This window comes from Centruroides sculpturatus, unplaced genomic scaffold (assembly GCF_000671375.1).
Source record: "Centruroides sculpturatus isolate CEXI.00-Female unplaced genomic scaffold, Cexi_2.0 scaffold772, whole genome shotgun sequence".
Classification (NCBI taxonomy): domain Eukaryota; kingdom Metazoa; phylum Arthropoda; class Arachnida; order Scorpiones; family Buthidae; genus Centruroides; species Centruroides sculpturatus.
In genome coordinates, this window is record NW_019384993.1 from 10284 (window position 1) to 24277 (window position 13994).

Sequence of the window (13994 nt, forward strand, 5' to 3'; positions counted from 1 at the left end):
CACATCGCACGTGAATGGTGTTTGTATGTGGTGGTAGCCCCAAGTCTCCATTCGTGCATAGGGGTGGTTGCGTCTCGATAGCTATAAGGGTGCGGGAGATATGAGGCCGAAAGTAGTTGAAAGTGGCTTTTTATTTTGAACGTTTTGTTCGAATTTAATTCGAACAATATTCGAATTAAATTCGAACATAAAATTCAAATATTGGTTTGATTATAAAACGATTATAAACGTTCCAGAAACGTTGAAAATAGTTCGTTTGACTTGACGTGAACAGGAGACGTTCAGAAATAGAATCGGGACCATAGAAATAGAAAACGGGTAAGATTGGCTATAAAGTAATTATCTTAATCTTCACTATCGTTACTTTTTGCCCAGCGAAGCGGGTCCTTGCAGCTAGTTGAATATAAAATTATAAAGAGATGTTTTATATGTTCCGAAGTTTTGGTTCTGTAAAATCTTATAAAATAGTATTAAAATTCAACTGGCTCGTTTCTTGACTCTCAAACGACATGACCGACTCGAACGTTTTAAGAAAAAATTTGTTTTTACATTTTTAATAATAACATAGTTAGATATTTATTTTTGTAATATGTACTATTTCTAAATATATAAATTTTGATGTGCTGCAGGGTTCCTTCAAACGCAGGGTCTGATTGGCGCATATCGCTCCAATCTCCTCAAATCCAACCCTCGGTAACACTTAAACCAGTGGTTTTCAACCGGGGGTACATGTACTCCTAGGGGTACGAGCGTAAATCGGAGGGGTACATCTTTCATTATAAAATGGCGTATATTAATCAATTTGCAGTAAATTATTAACACAAAATATAAGAAACAACAAAAATTTCCTTTAAATTTTTCCAGTGTGAACACTAATTTTCCTTTTAATTAACAGTCTAAACAACTTGTTTATTTACTTGACTTGCCTGTCTATTTGTGCCATTAGTGCCGAGTGAACCTGTAGTCTAGTAAAATTACGGTTTAACCAAGCATTAATTAGAGAATAGAAAAAAAATTTTTTATTCTATTCTATAATTATTGCTCGATAAGATTGGGGCTTTTCGTGATTTTACTGGACTACTGGTATTAAGAATAACCACCATGCAATACATTGTCCCTTCACCAATGCAATTCATGTCACTGTATGCGCGCATTACTTGATATTTAACAAATTTAGGCGTTACGTTTGTTACAAAAATTGAAAGGTTCATGTATTATTTCTCACATTATAAATTCGCAGCCATTACTTTCAAGGTCAGTACACAATTATAATCTCTATTTAATATCGTGTGAACCAAATTTAAAAAAAAAATTGCTAAAGATTTATACCGCAACAAATATCACATTAAATTTTGATAGAAATTATTATAGAATAATTTAAATTTTCTTTATTGTTAGTTATAATTATTTATTTTTAGGAAATGTAATTTATTTATGTATTGAAATGACTTTTGTGATTTTATATAATATACAAGTCTAATAATAATAAATAAATGTATATACTTGATTAAATTAGAGTTTTTTAAAAGTTAGAGTTTTTTTATGGCGCTCAGTTATAAGGGCTGTATACATCTAACGCAGTATTTATAAAATTTACATACAAAAATATAAGGAGACTTGAGAAACAACTAATGGGCTAATGGGGTACATCAACAAAAAAGGTTGAGAGCCACTGACTTAAACACAGCTGAAAATTATTTAGAAATGTATGTCTAGCCTAATAATATTAATACTTTAAAAAATAAAAATATAAAAATCATTTTGTAAAATAAAAGCTATTAACAGTCGGTAAAGTTTCATTATTTGCTGCTGGAATCTTTATAACGCTAAATATTATTGCGTAATTAATTGCTTTACCGAACCATCTCTAGCCAAGTGCATGGAGACTGATTTCTTCGTATTGTTAATGTAACATTAAAAGACAGAAATTATTTCAATTCAATGGGAGTAACCGAAAAGTTGTAAATTTTGGAAATTTCCGAGAACACTTGGTCCTAAAACGAATTAATTAGAAAACAAATGACTATTAAGTTTAACTTATATAGATTTTTACAGCTATGGTTAGATACGTTTAAAATCTACGTCACCCTGGGGATTTGGCAGTCCGCGTGTATGCATGCTCTGCAACCGTCTTCTATTCCATCAATTCACCACTCGTAGGAAGCTATTTGACTAAGTGCATTGTTTAAAGATTTAAAAAGTAAAGAATATTTTATATTTTTATGTACGTTTCTTTACAAAACTATATTTAATTATAAATCTCTTTAAAAGTATATTCGTACAATTGCAGAATATTATGTACTAACTATGTACCGGTACATCCACCACATTTTATTTCACCGAGTAAGTTTTTATTATTTTATTTTTAATTGTATCCTTTATATCGTGTCTAACAATTCGGAATATAATTGTAATATTTAAAATGCATTTAGAAAAGTCTACGGTTTTTACTGGCTTATCGAATAAACGATACGAATGGAACCTAGACCATCACTAACGCGCAATTGACTGACTGCCCCTGGATGTCGGCTTCTTACAGAAACACAGCTTCCCTATCATCAAAGGTCACGGCACGCCATTGGTTTCACGTATAACATGAACGACTCACAACCGACACGAAGTTATTGTTCAGGTAACGTTAAAGAATTTGTGGTAACATTAGAAAAGAGAAGAGAATGTAAGATGACTGCTTTGGTTCTAGTACATGCTATTATGACTACGACTCAAAAACAAAACAAAATTTACAAAGAATGAAAACACCTTTAAATATTTAGAAGAGGAATTACACTAAAGACAATTAACATGATTTCTCACAAATATTGAATTAATAAAAAAATTGACTGGTGTAATATTAAGTGAAATTGAGCGTATTAATGAAAGTACCCATAACAATAACAAAGAAAAACGTACTTTAAATTATCTGAATCCAACGTTTATTCCTGTATTTATCTATTATTTAATATGCTTTTGTATTAACCGGAATAAATGTGCTTAACACAACCGACAAAAATTCGTTTTAAGTCATTGTAAAGATCCGAAGTTAATAGATTAAAAGAAATAGCAAAACGTCACTTCACGTGGCAGACGATCGACCAATGGAATGTTAATAATCAAGTAACGAACACCTTATTCTTTGCGAAGGGAGTTTATTAAAAACTAACGTTTTCGATCTACTCCATAGATCATCCTCAGGTTGAAACATTCGAATTTGGAATAACAAAAATAGAACGCCAAATTCAAATTCAAAGAGATAAAACCGACAACGTAGCAACTAATTAAAATAAAAATTAAAGCGTAAAAATACATAAATGTAAAAATAAATAACATACAACTACTAAATAATATTATAAGCCACTATTTGTTAACCAATAAAAATCATTAAGGTTCGTATATAGCGATTGCGGATATGGAGCCATTCAAGAGCTACTTGTAAGTTTTTTAATGGCGTACTTCCATGCTGAGGGTAGACCCTCCAGAATGTTAATATTTAAACATTCGGCTTATAATTTGTAAACTCTCGGTATTTAGAAATAAAACCTTCAAAGAGACCAAAAAAGAGGTGGTCAATTGTCCAAAGAACTTTTAAGCGTACGCAGATGTTTTCTAGATTTTCTGCTAGGTTGGGGTCGGGATAATCCCTCTCGTTGTAAATCAAGTCGAAATTGCAGAATTTGCAATTGTTAAAACGATCGAAAGAATTTATTCAAAGTTCAGCACTTCCGTACTGCTCATCACCAACACTAAGTATAAATAATTTAAATTTCATTGTAATCGGTTAGTTGGTCTTGAAGATATTAATGATCAAATTTGGCACTATACATTAAACATGTGGCTGAGTTCTATTATAGAGCTCTGTAGCGCTGACAAATCACTTTTTTTTTTTTTTGTTAAATTAATGTTATTTTAAAAATTAAAAGAAACAAAAACAATTCAATTATTGGCTTACCTCCAAAACAACTGAAACACAAGATGCAATAAAAATGTTTTTAATGAATGGTTACAGCAAACGCATAATCAACAACTGGATCAATAATAAAGTAACTAATAAACACAAACATGAAAGCAACAATCCCACTCATTTTTTCGAATTCCGTACGAACAAAATATTTTTGAAAGAATCAAATTTACATCAAACAAATATGGTATAATTTAATGCCCGAAAAAATCCGTTTTTTGAATAGGAAGATAAACTGTTGCAGTTCATTGTAACAGTGAAGGTTGCCAAATTATTACGGTTAAAATTGTTAATAAAGAATCCAGTATACAAAAAAAAAAGGATGGTATGAACGGTTAGAATTACTAAAAAACAAAGATAGAAAGATAAATAATATTACAGGTCAAAATTACATAAAACATGGTATCCATATCATCTTATAGTTTTAAAAGTGCACTTAGTTTTTACTTCATCATTTTATTTAGTTGTTTTGATGATAAAACAGTTTTCAATGTCACAGTTTAAAGTGTTATTGTTTTAACAGGGTACATTTTATGTATATTGTTTGCCTCTAACTGCTGTTTTTACTTTATGTATCGATACTATTCTTAGCTCACAATTTTTACACCATTTTATATATATCGTTCTTGTAAATCATTAACATTGTAACTAATGTTATACCAAACACCTGTATATTAATAATTATCATCCGTATGTTATCAATCGTCACCATTTTTGTGCTTCTCATAACTATGTAAGTAAAAAATTTTTACAAATTTTGTAACAATGCAAAAATTTTATGTTAACTTGTATGCATTATTTTCTAAACAGTTACGTCACAAAGAGTTGAAAAGAGTGTCACGAAGTCCGAAATTCATACTTACAGTAATAAAAATGTGATTTTATAAAGATTGCCCTGCTTGTAACTGATTGTGTAGTAAGTTTAGCGGAAAAATTGCCGTCATACAGCTCATAAAATTGAATGTAAGTCTAGACAAGAAGCGTATTACAGAGGTAGATTGATGCTATTATATTTCCGTAGTTGAGTCGACGGGATGGGGGAGATAAAAGTGGTTGTGTTTGTTTCCAGCAGGATCGAGGTTAATGACGATTTTACTGGTTATTAGAATTTAAAACTTTTATAAAATTTTTTCTCACTTTTAAAATTGAACTTATAACCATTTTATAACAGCTAAAAGTATAAACTTTTAAAAATAAAATATGATAACAGATGGCGCTTTCAAACGCTTCTAGGAATGACAAGCAACTAGTTGCTACCATATTTACCGACAAGGGCTATGCCATCTTGCATGCCATCACATATGTTATCGATAGACCTACCAGTGCCGTTATTTGCACCGATTGCAAATCCTTTCACTTCGCCTTAAACAACTGCAATGACAAATCTCCTACTATCATCCGCAGCATCCATAACAAACTACACAACAGTACAGCCGCGACGAGCACATACACTTTATCTGGACTTCCTCCACGTTAGTATCGACATCAACGACAAAGCAGACAACCTCTTTAATAGAAATTTTCCAAACACAGTTAACACCAATCTTATAACTCCCGAAGTTCTCCTAATTATCAATAACTTCGATCATTAACACAACAAGTAAGACATCTGAAGCCACTTCCAAACTATAAAAAACTATCCTTGGTTTAACGACAGCCCATATACCGACATATCCACGTTTTCGTTCGTTATATTAACGTTTTAATCAACCGCACCAGGACAAACTCTTTACTTATAAATCACTTTCTTTATACCCGAAAAATAAAAAGTAATGATAAATGCAGTTACTTCCCAATTACAATCAGAGTTTTTATGACACGTATTCGACACTTTCCAAGTTTTGACTTCAAAATTGTCATGGAGTAAAAATTTGAATCGCTGTGAGGATTTTGTTATCGCGGGTCTAAAATTTAACCTAGGATTGGAAGTATTTACAAAATATTTTGTTTAAGAAGTAATCATAATCTATGAATAGTTTTCTTGGAGTTATGTAATTAGAAAATATTATTTTAAAGGTAGTTAGGTTTATTGTTATTTGACATGAAAACGATACTTACTACACACCCGCGACACACCGAGCGAGGTTGTTTCGGAGCATGATCCATTTTAAACATTCGAATTTGGAATAACAAAAATAGAACGCCAAATTCAAATTCAAAGAGATAAAACCGACAACGTAGCAACTAATTAAAATAAAAATTAAAGCGTAAAAATACATAAATGTAAAAATANCTATAAAGGTTATATTACGTCAGATATTATCAAACCGAGTGACCAATCTTACACACTTTAAAATACTGTATTCTCCTACATTACACAATTTAAAGAATTTTTAAAATGTATTAGAGAATGCGTTACCTCCAGATACAGGAGGAATCCGTCCATGTTTGTTCGAAGTCGAATCATTTTCATATTTTGTTCTTCTGCTTCTGCATTTCTTTACTACCGTATATATATGAATCTAACTTTCTATCTTTGATTGGCACATATTTGACAAATTGCGAATTATCTGTTATAAAAACAAAACTCGAAACCATTACAAGGAAAGTTATAAAAATGAAGTCTGTTTTAAGGTAAAGCTGAAGTCACGGTTGTGATTTCAATTATTGTTATTTGACATGAAAACGATACTTACTACACACCCGCGACACACCGAGCGTGGGTTGTTTGAGAGCATGATGTTCAATAAGCGATCAAACTCGTTACACCTTTCCAGTACTTTTCGGTACATGATAAAATTTTCTTGGAGTTTGGAGCTTTTTAAAGAAAATTTTAGGCTTTTTAGGCTTTTTAAATCTTCTTTAGAATTTAGACTACGTCTAAATTTTAAAAAAGATTTAAAAAAGCCTAAAAAGGAAGGTCCAGTCGTCTAAAGTTTTGACTAAGGAACATATAAAAGAAATGTGATGATCACCCAAGAATTTTTGGAAGCGACTACGTCTTAATTTTTAAAGAAAATTTTATCATTCAGCGAAGACTTAAAAATATTAACTTTTGTTATGGAATTATTAAGATAATATACAGCATTTATAGCTTAGCCTTTTTATTACATACTACTAAATTAAAGGATGTTAGTTTGACCGTCTATATAACGTGTTTTAGGCATCCATTGTTATTATAATCGAAATAACTTTTGTCGTAGATACATGAATACTTTCTGATGCTTCAGATACAAGATCTAATCTAGATTAGCTAAGACAGAACACACAAAAAAGCTCGTTTTTCGTCATTTTCGCACCACATTGTAATAACCTAGATTTTACTGTCTTCTGATTGGTGGATGTACCGTTTTACGGCTTAATTCGCATCGAAAGAAGAAAATTGCTCAACTCGCTTTTATGCTGGTTTTACGACCTGCTCAGGCATAAATTTATGGTCACGTGATTAAAAGTTTGTACGGCGAGAAATTTTAAAGTGCACCAGCGTGTTCCATCGAAATTAAAACTTTCAGCACTGGAGGTAACATTTATGAGCTGTCAGGAAAAATGCCCCAGAATAGCTGAAATTCTGATGTTTTTTCATTACAACTTAACGGTTTTGAAGATTTCATTTTATATTTTTGATTTTTTTTTATATGTTGAAAGATTAAACATTGAATAAAAGAAATAGTTTTTCATAAAATAAAACAATTAAGTTGAAAGAAATAAAATAAAAACAACTTTTTATAGGTTATATTATAACTTATATATAAAAAATCATTTTAGTTGCAAAATTTTAATAATTAATATTTATTTGGTTATATAATAATTAATAAATATAAAACAGAAATTTATTATTTTTATTACTATCGTTATAAGTAGCATTATAACAAAAATACAAATATGCAAAATTGGCCGATTTCCCAAACGGATTAATAAAAAAATGGCCTATATATTAATCAGAGAAGTGGGAGCGTCACGCCCAATTACGTATTCTTTTCCTATTAATCAGTCGATCATTAGCGTTAAACGTGACATTGTTATGCTAAAATAGGTAAACTTCTTATATGATTTTCGTTTTAATGTGTTTTATATCATAGAACTTGATTTATATAACTATAAAGGTATATTACGTCAGATATTATCAAACCGAGTGACCAATCTTACACACTTTAAAATACTGTATTCTCCTACATTACACAATTTAAAGGATTTTTAAAATGCATTAGAGAATGCGTTACCTCCAGATACAGGAGGAATCCGTCCATGTTTGTTCGAAGTCGAATCATTTTCATATTTTGTTCTTCTGTTTCTGCATTTCTTCACTACCGTATATATACGAACACAAGTGAAATAATAACTAAACTTAAGAGAATTTGAAATGAACTCAACAGAGACATAGACAACATTCTTCTTGATCTGCACTTTATAAAGATGGTAGTAATAATCACTTATGTATATATACAATAATACACAGCGAAAAATTCAAATCAAAATCAGAGTGTTTATGACAAGGGATCGGTAACCTTCCAATCTTAGAAGTCTAACGTCGCGAAATAACAGACCGGAAGTGCTGTCCAGGACCGGCTGGAAACATGCACAACAACTTTGCACCAGCCAAGTTTTTGTGTTGCCATTATTTTTCTAGCCCTTGAAGGTTTTAAATCAGAATTTAAATTATTTACAGCACATTTTTATTTAAAATCGTTTCTTAACTCGAATATATTTTGATGGTAGTTATATAAATATTAAAAATGTACTTAACTACTGTTATGGTTATAGCTGAGATTAAAAGGTTACTTATTCTGAACACGATTGTGTAATATAACCAGTTCTATTAGTGAGCAGTCGTAATTTTACATTTTCAAAATTTGTTTTTTTAGTTGTATAATAATTATTAATTCTAAACAATTTCCGTTGTATTGCCTATTTTAAACATTCGTCTCGTAAATTATACAAAAATAACAAAAGCGAGTCAAAATTTGATCGCTCATAAATATTTTCCTATTTTTATTTTACAACAGCCGAAAAAGTAAAAGTAATTTTCCCATTTTCTTTAAGTCGATGAAGACAAAACATCGTTTAACTACGCTTATAGTTTTATTTTTATAAAAATCAATTATAATTGACATGGCAAAATAATTTGATTCTCTCCTGTAAACACTTTACTTTTGTCAAGAAAAAAATTTTGATAACGATCGAAAAAGTAAATGTTCAATTGAACTTGTTAAAATATCAACGATATGTGAAGACTTTCAGACATTCAAGAAAAAAAGAAACACATTACAAGTAGATTATGGACAGTCAGTAAAAACTCCACCGGTAAAGTCACTAAATGCTCGAATAAAGTAATTGGTTAGAAGCAGTTTGTAAGAGAACGAGTAAACTAACATAAAATTTTTTATTGCAGTATAAAATGTGTTTCTTGGTCTTTACTCATTTCTATAAAGATTAAATAACATTGTTCTATGACGCTGCTTTACCTTCGTCCTCAAGTCTAGCTGAATGTCTAAAAATAGTATTTTCCATATGTACTGTACAGTATCTCGAGTCAATTAATGATTTCTAAAGCGTTTCTGTTTATTTTTGTTCGAAAACCGATACGGAAACTACATCCTTGAACAAGTATCACTTACAAAGTTTCAGAGTAAAAGAATTTACCTTTAAATATTATAAGAGTTTATACTCATATTTAAAAAAATAAATTTTACTTGTATGAAAATAAAGCTGAAATAAAAATTTTAAATTCAATATGCAGTTGTTTACGAAGTGGAAATTTATCAAAACGATCAAGGAAAAATTGCAAGGTTAAAGTAAATAACGTGGAATTAATTATTTCTTAATTTTTTGTTTTAGTTTGATTTATAGGAATCACTTTGACTTGGTTTCTTGCCAATTGTCATTTAAAATTTTACTTTATTTAATACGAACAATTAATCAATAGTAAAGGAAATTTTCACTGGCGAATAATTATTTCTCTAAATTACTGTTTAGTAAATGAATTTATTTAATANGACTCTTTTTACTGGAACTTTTGTGTTTTTTTAATTGCAGAATATTTATTAAAATACACAAATAAAGTTAATTAAAACATGGATAAAAATAAAAAAAATTGTTTTCTTTTTACCATAAAGTCAATTTCATAGCTGCGTGCAACGTTTTTACATCATTTTAAAAGTGTTCGGTTATCGAAAAATTTTACTTGCATTTGCGTCTAATTAAAGGAAGTTGTTACTATTTTATGTACATACGTATACTGTATATATTTTATTTATTTGTTCGCATCTGCCGTTTGTATATACAGTAAAACCTGTTTATGGCAACCACCCACGGTTCCTTCAAAAAGTGGTCTTTTAGACAGGTGGTCGTCCAATATTACCGGTGCTGTAGTAACGTATTTTGCGCACTTTTTAGCCATTTCTACCAAGCAGAACTGGAAGTGAGCAAAAATAAGCGAATTTTCTCAACGATAAGGCTATATTGGTATTGTATTTTATTCTTATCGGATAACTCGATTTACAAAAGTCGTCGTGATTTTATAAGACAGATTTAATACCAATATTTTAAAAATTAATACAATAGTGGCATTTTCTCGATGATAATGCCAACTTCCTTTTTTTTTAATTAATTAATTCGACTTGGTTGTTTTCGTTCGCTTCTCAGTTACGTGTATTACGTCATCGATATAGAAGTGCGTGGTATCTCTACATCACTTTGGTTTTGTTATTCGTTTGTTTAATCTTATTTTAACTTTAAAAATACTGATTTTTTAATATTTAATATTTTCTTCAGTACAATAAGAAAAATTATTAATTAATAATAAAACGATTTTATTTTTTGTCATTATACGATTTCATTACATTCCATGATTGTCATTTGCAGAATCGAAAAAGGAAGGTTGCCTGTAAAACTGATTTTTGCATTAATGCATTTATTGTTTTTTTGAATATTTTGAATGCGAAAATTACTTGGATATTATTTTTCTAAAACTATCCTGGAAGTAAGGTAGGTTGATACAGAAACTATTTATCGCACATGTACTGTATAGGAGCTTCAAAATAAATAAATAAAAATAAATTTTATCAAATGATGAGATCAGCCGATTAATTGTACCATGTACCTGTACAATATTTTATACCCCAAGGAAAATACTGTAGGTCTACGGTAAAATCAATTTTGTTTACCCACAGTTAAACTTCGCTGCTAATTACTGTTGTGATAACTTTAACACAATCCTCTAACGACAACACTTTGCATTTCTTTCGTTTTTCGAACAATTTCGAACAAACTGAAATGAATTTCCTTTGTTGCTAGACTAATTCATTAACCTAACACCTAATTTCAATAGTGGGAGAAGTGCACAAAGTGGATTCGAACGAGAGTTTAGACTAATTCATTATATTAGGAGGGGAGAAACATTGCTGAACAATAGTTTAGAACAGATATATTTGCGGAAGTTGTCGCTTATTACAGTTGTTGTATGTTGTTTCAGACCAAAAATCGATGTCTGCAATTGCGTTACACAGGTGGTCATTTAATACAGGTAACTTATACGAAGACTATGGATAAACTATTCAGTATCAGAAATTTTTGTCTGTTTTGACAGGTGCCCGTCAAATGCAGGTGGTCGCCTAAGCAGTTTTCACTGTATATAGAATATACTGTAATAACTGTACTGTAATAGAATATACTGCATACAGTATTTGATTACAGATACACTAAGATAATTTTAACATTTATAAAGTAAAGTAATCCAATAACAAATTATTCATATACATATATATGTCTCTTTAATAAAAAAAAAAAAAAATGTACAAGAATCTAGTAGACTATCTTACAGCCTTTAGGTCAGGAACATCCTTTATTGAAGATACAGGTTACATATGCATTTCGTGCTTATTTTATCTTTAAGCCCCTCTTCAGTGCTATACAAAATCGTGGAAAACCTTTTTCTTTGTACAGTAGATCCCCCTATAAGACGGGTCCCTATAATTACAATTCCTATAAGACAGCGAAAAAATTGTGTCGGTATCCATAAACAACAGTAAAAACACTCCTATAATTACGTAAAACGTCATCAGGCAGCCGAACTACTTTCCGCTGTCCAGCGCCACGCTATGGACAGTTTAGGCGGGTAAATTGAGTTTAGTATTGTCTGTACATATAATTATATATAAATTAGGTACTGTATATATAATTATATATTAACTTAATCTATTGTAACTTTATTATAATTATATATATATATATACTTTCCGCCGTCTAGCGCCATACTACGGAGAGTTTAGGCGAGCTATCGTCTGTACAGTATGTAAATTAGGTACCATAAGTCTAATACAGTACTGTAATTTTATACATTTCTTGTGAAAGAAACATTTCTTATTCAACGGCNAGCGCGTCCTATCTCTCCATCACTTTGGTTTTGGTTTTCGTTAGTTTAATCTTATTTTAACTTTAAAAATACTGTATTTTTTATTATTTAATATTTTCTTAAGTACAATAAGAAAAATTATTAATTAATAACGAAACGATTTTATTATTTTTCTCATAATACGTTTACATTACATTTCGCGATTGTCCAATGAAAATCGTGGGATCAAAAAATGAATGTTGCCTGTAAAACTGATTTTTGCATTAATGCGTTTATTGTTTTTTGAATATTTTGATATTTTGCGTGCGAAAATTACTTGGATATTATTTTTCTAAAATTATCGTAGAAATAAGGTCGGTTGTTACAGAAACTATTTGTCGCAAATGTACTGTATATGAGCTTTAAAATAAATAAATAAATAAAAATAAATTTTATCAAACGATGAGATCAGCCGATTAATTGTATCGTGTACAATATTTTATACCTGCAAGCAAAATAGGTCTACGGTAAAATAGATTTCATTTTCCTACTTTTAAACTTCGCTGCAAATTGATACTGTGATAACTTTAACACTATCTTCTAAAGACATCACTTTGCATTTCTTTCGTTTTTCGGACAATTTCGAACAAACTGAAATGAATTTCCTTTGTTGCTAGACTAATTTATTAACACTCGCACCTAATTTCGAGGGTGGGATGAGTGCCCGAGGTGGGTTCGAACGAGAGTTTAGATTAATTCATTATATCAGCAGAAAGGAAACGTTGTTGAACAATACTTTAGATCAGATATATCCGCAGAAGTGATCGCTTATTACAGTTGTTTTATGTTGTTTCGAACCAAAAATCGATGTCCGCGGTCGCGTTACACAGGTGGTCGTTTAATACAGGTAACTCTTACGAAAACTCTATAGATAAACTATTCGGTGTCAGAAATTTTTGTCCGTTTTGACAGGTGCCCGTCGAATGCAGGTGGTCGCCTAAGCAGTTTTCACTGTATATATATGCAGTATAGTTATAACTTTTTCATTGTATAAAGACATATATAAATATATATGTGTACATGAACACACATTACTTTTTAAAAACACAAATATAATGCTCGTATAGTGTTAGGTATCTATTTTTACTTTTTTCATTTTCCTTCTATTTTTTCATTCATCTACCACATACTTTTACAAAAGTTAGATGGGTTCCATATTAAAAGCACAAACGGGGTCTGTATTTCACGCATCGCCATCTCGAATTAACTTATGTCTGTCAAGACCATATTTTAAAAAACGTGAACATCGCACAAATTAATATATATCCCTAAGTCTCTGGAATGGAGTACTACAACTACACGATTTATATTTTAGAAATAATTAAGTTCACTTACCATTCAAAACTTTCGAATTTCGAAAAACAGAAATATGCTAATTCACTACGAACAACCGTTTAACTAAAGTAAAACGGGTTTTCCCCTTGCTAAGGATTAGGGTTTCTCATTTCCCGGTCTTTTGCTTGTCCCGGGATCCCGGGATAAAAGTGAACTGTTTCCCGGGATCTCGGGAAATCCCGGGATAGAATTAATTATTTTTAAGGTATACAAAATATCTTGAAATCAAATGATATCATTATTTTCCATTTTTTTAAGTAATTTTAAAGTTCTGTAACCTCCAAAATCATAATAATGCTGTGTAAGGTCTATAGGCCTATAATAAAAATTACCTTTAAATAACGTAGAAATTTTCACAAATAGAAAAAAATTAAT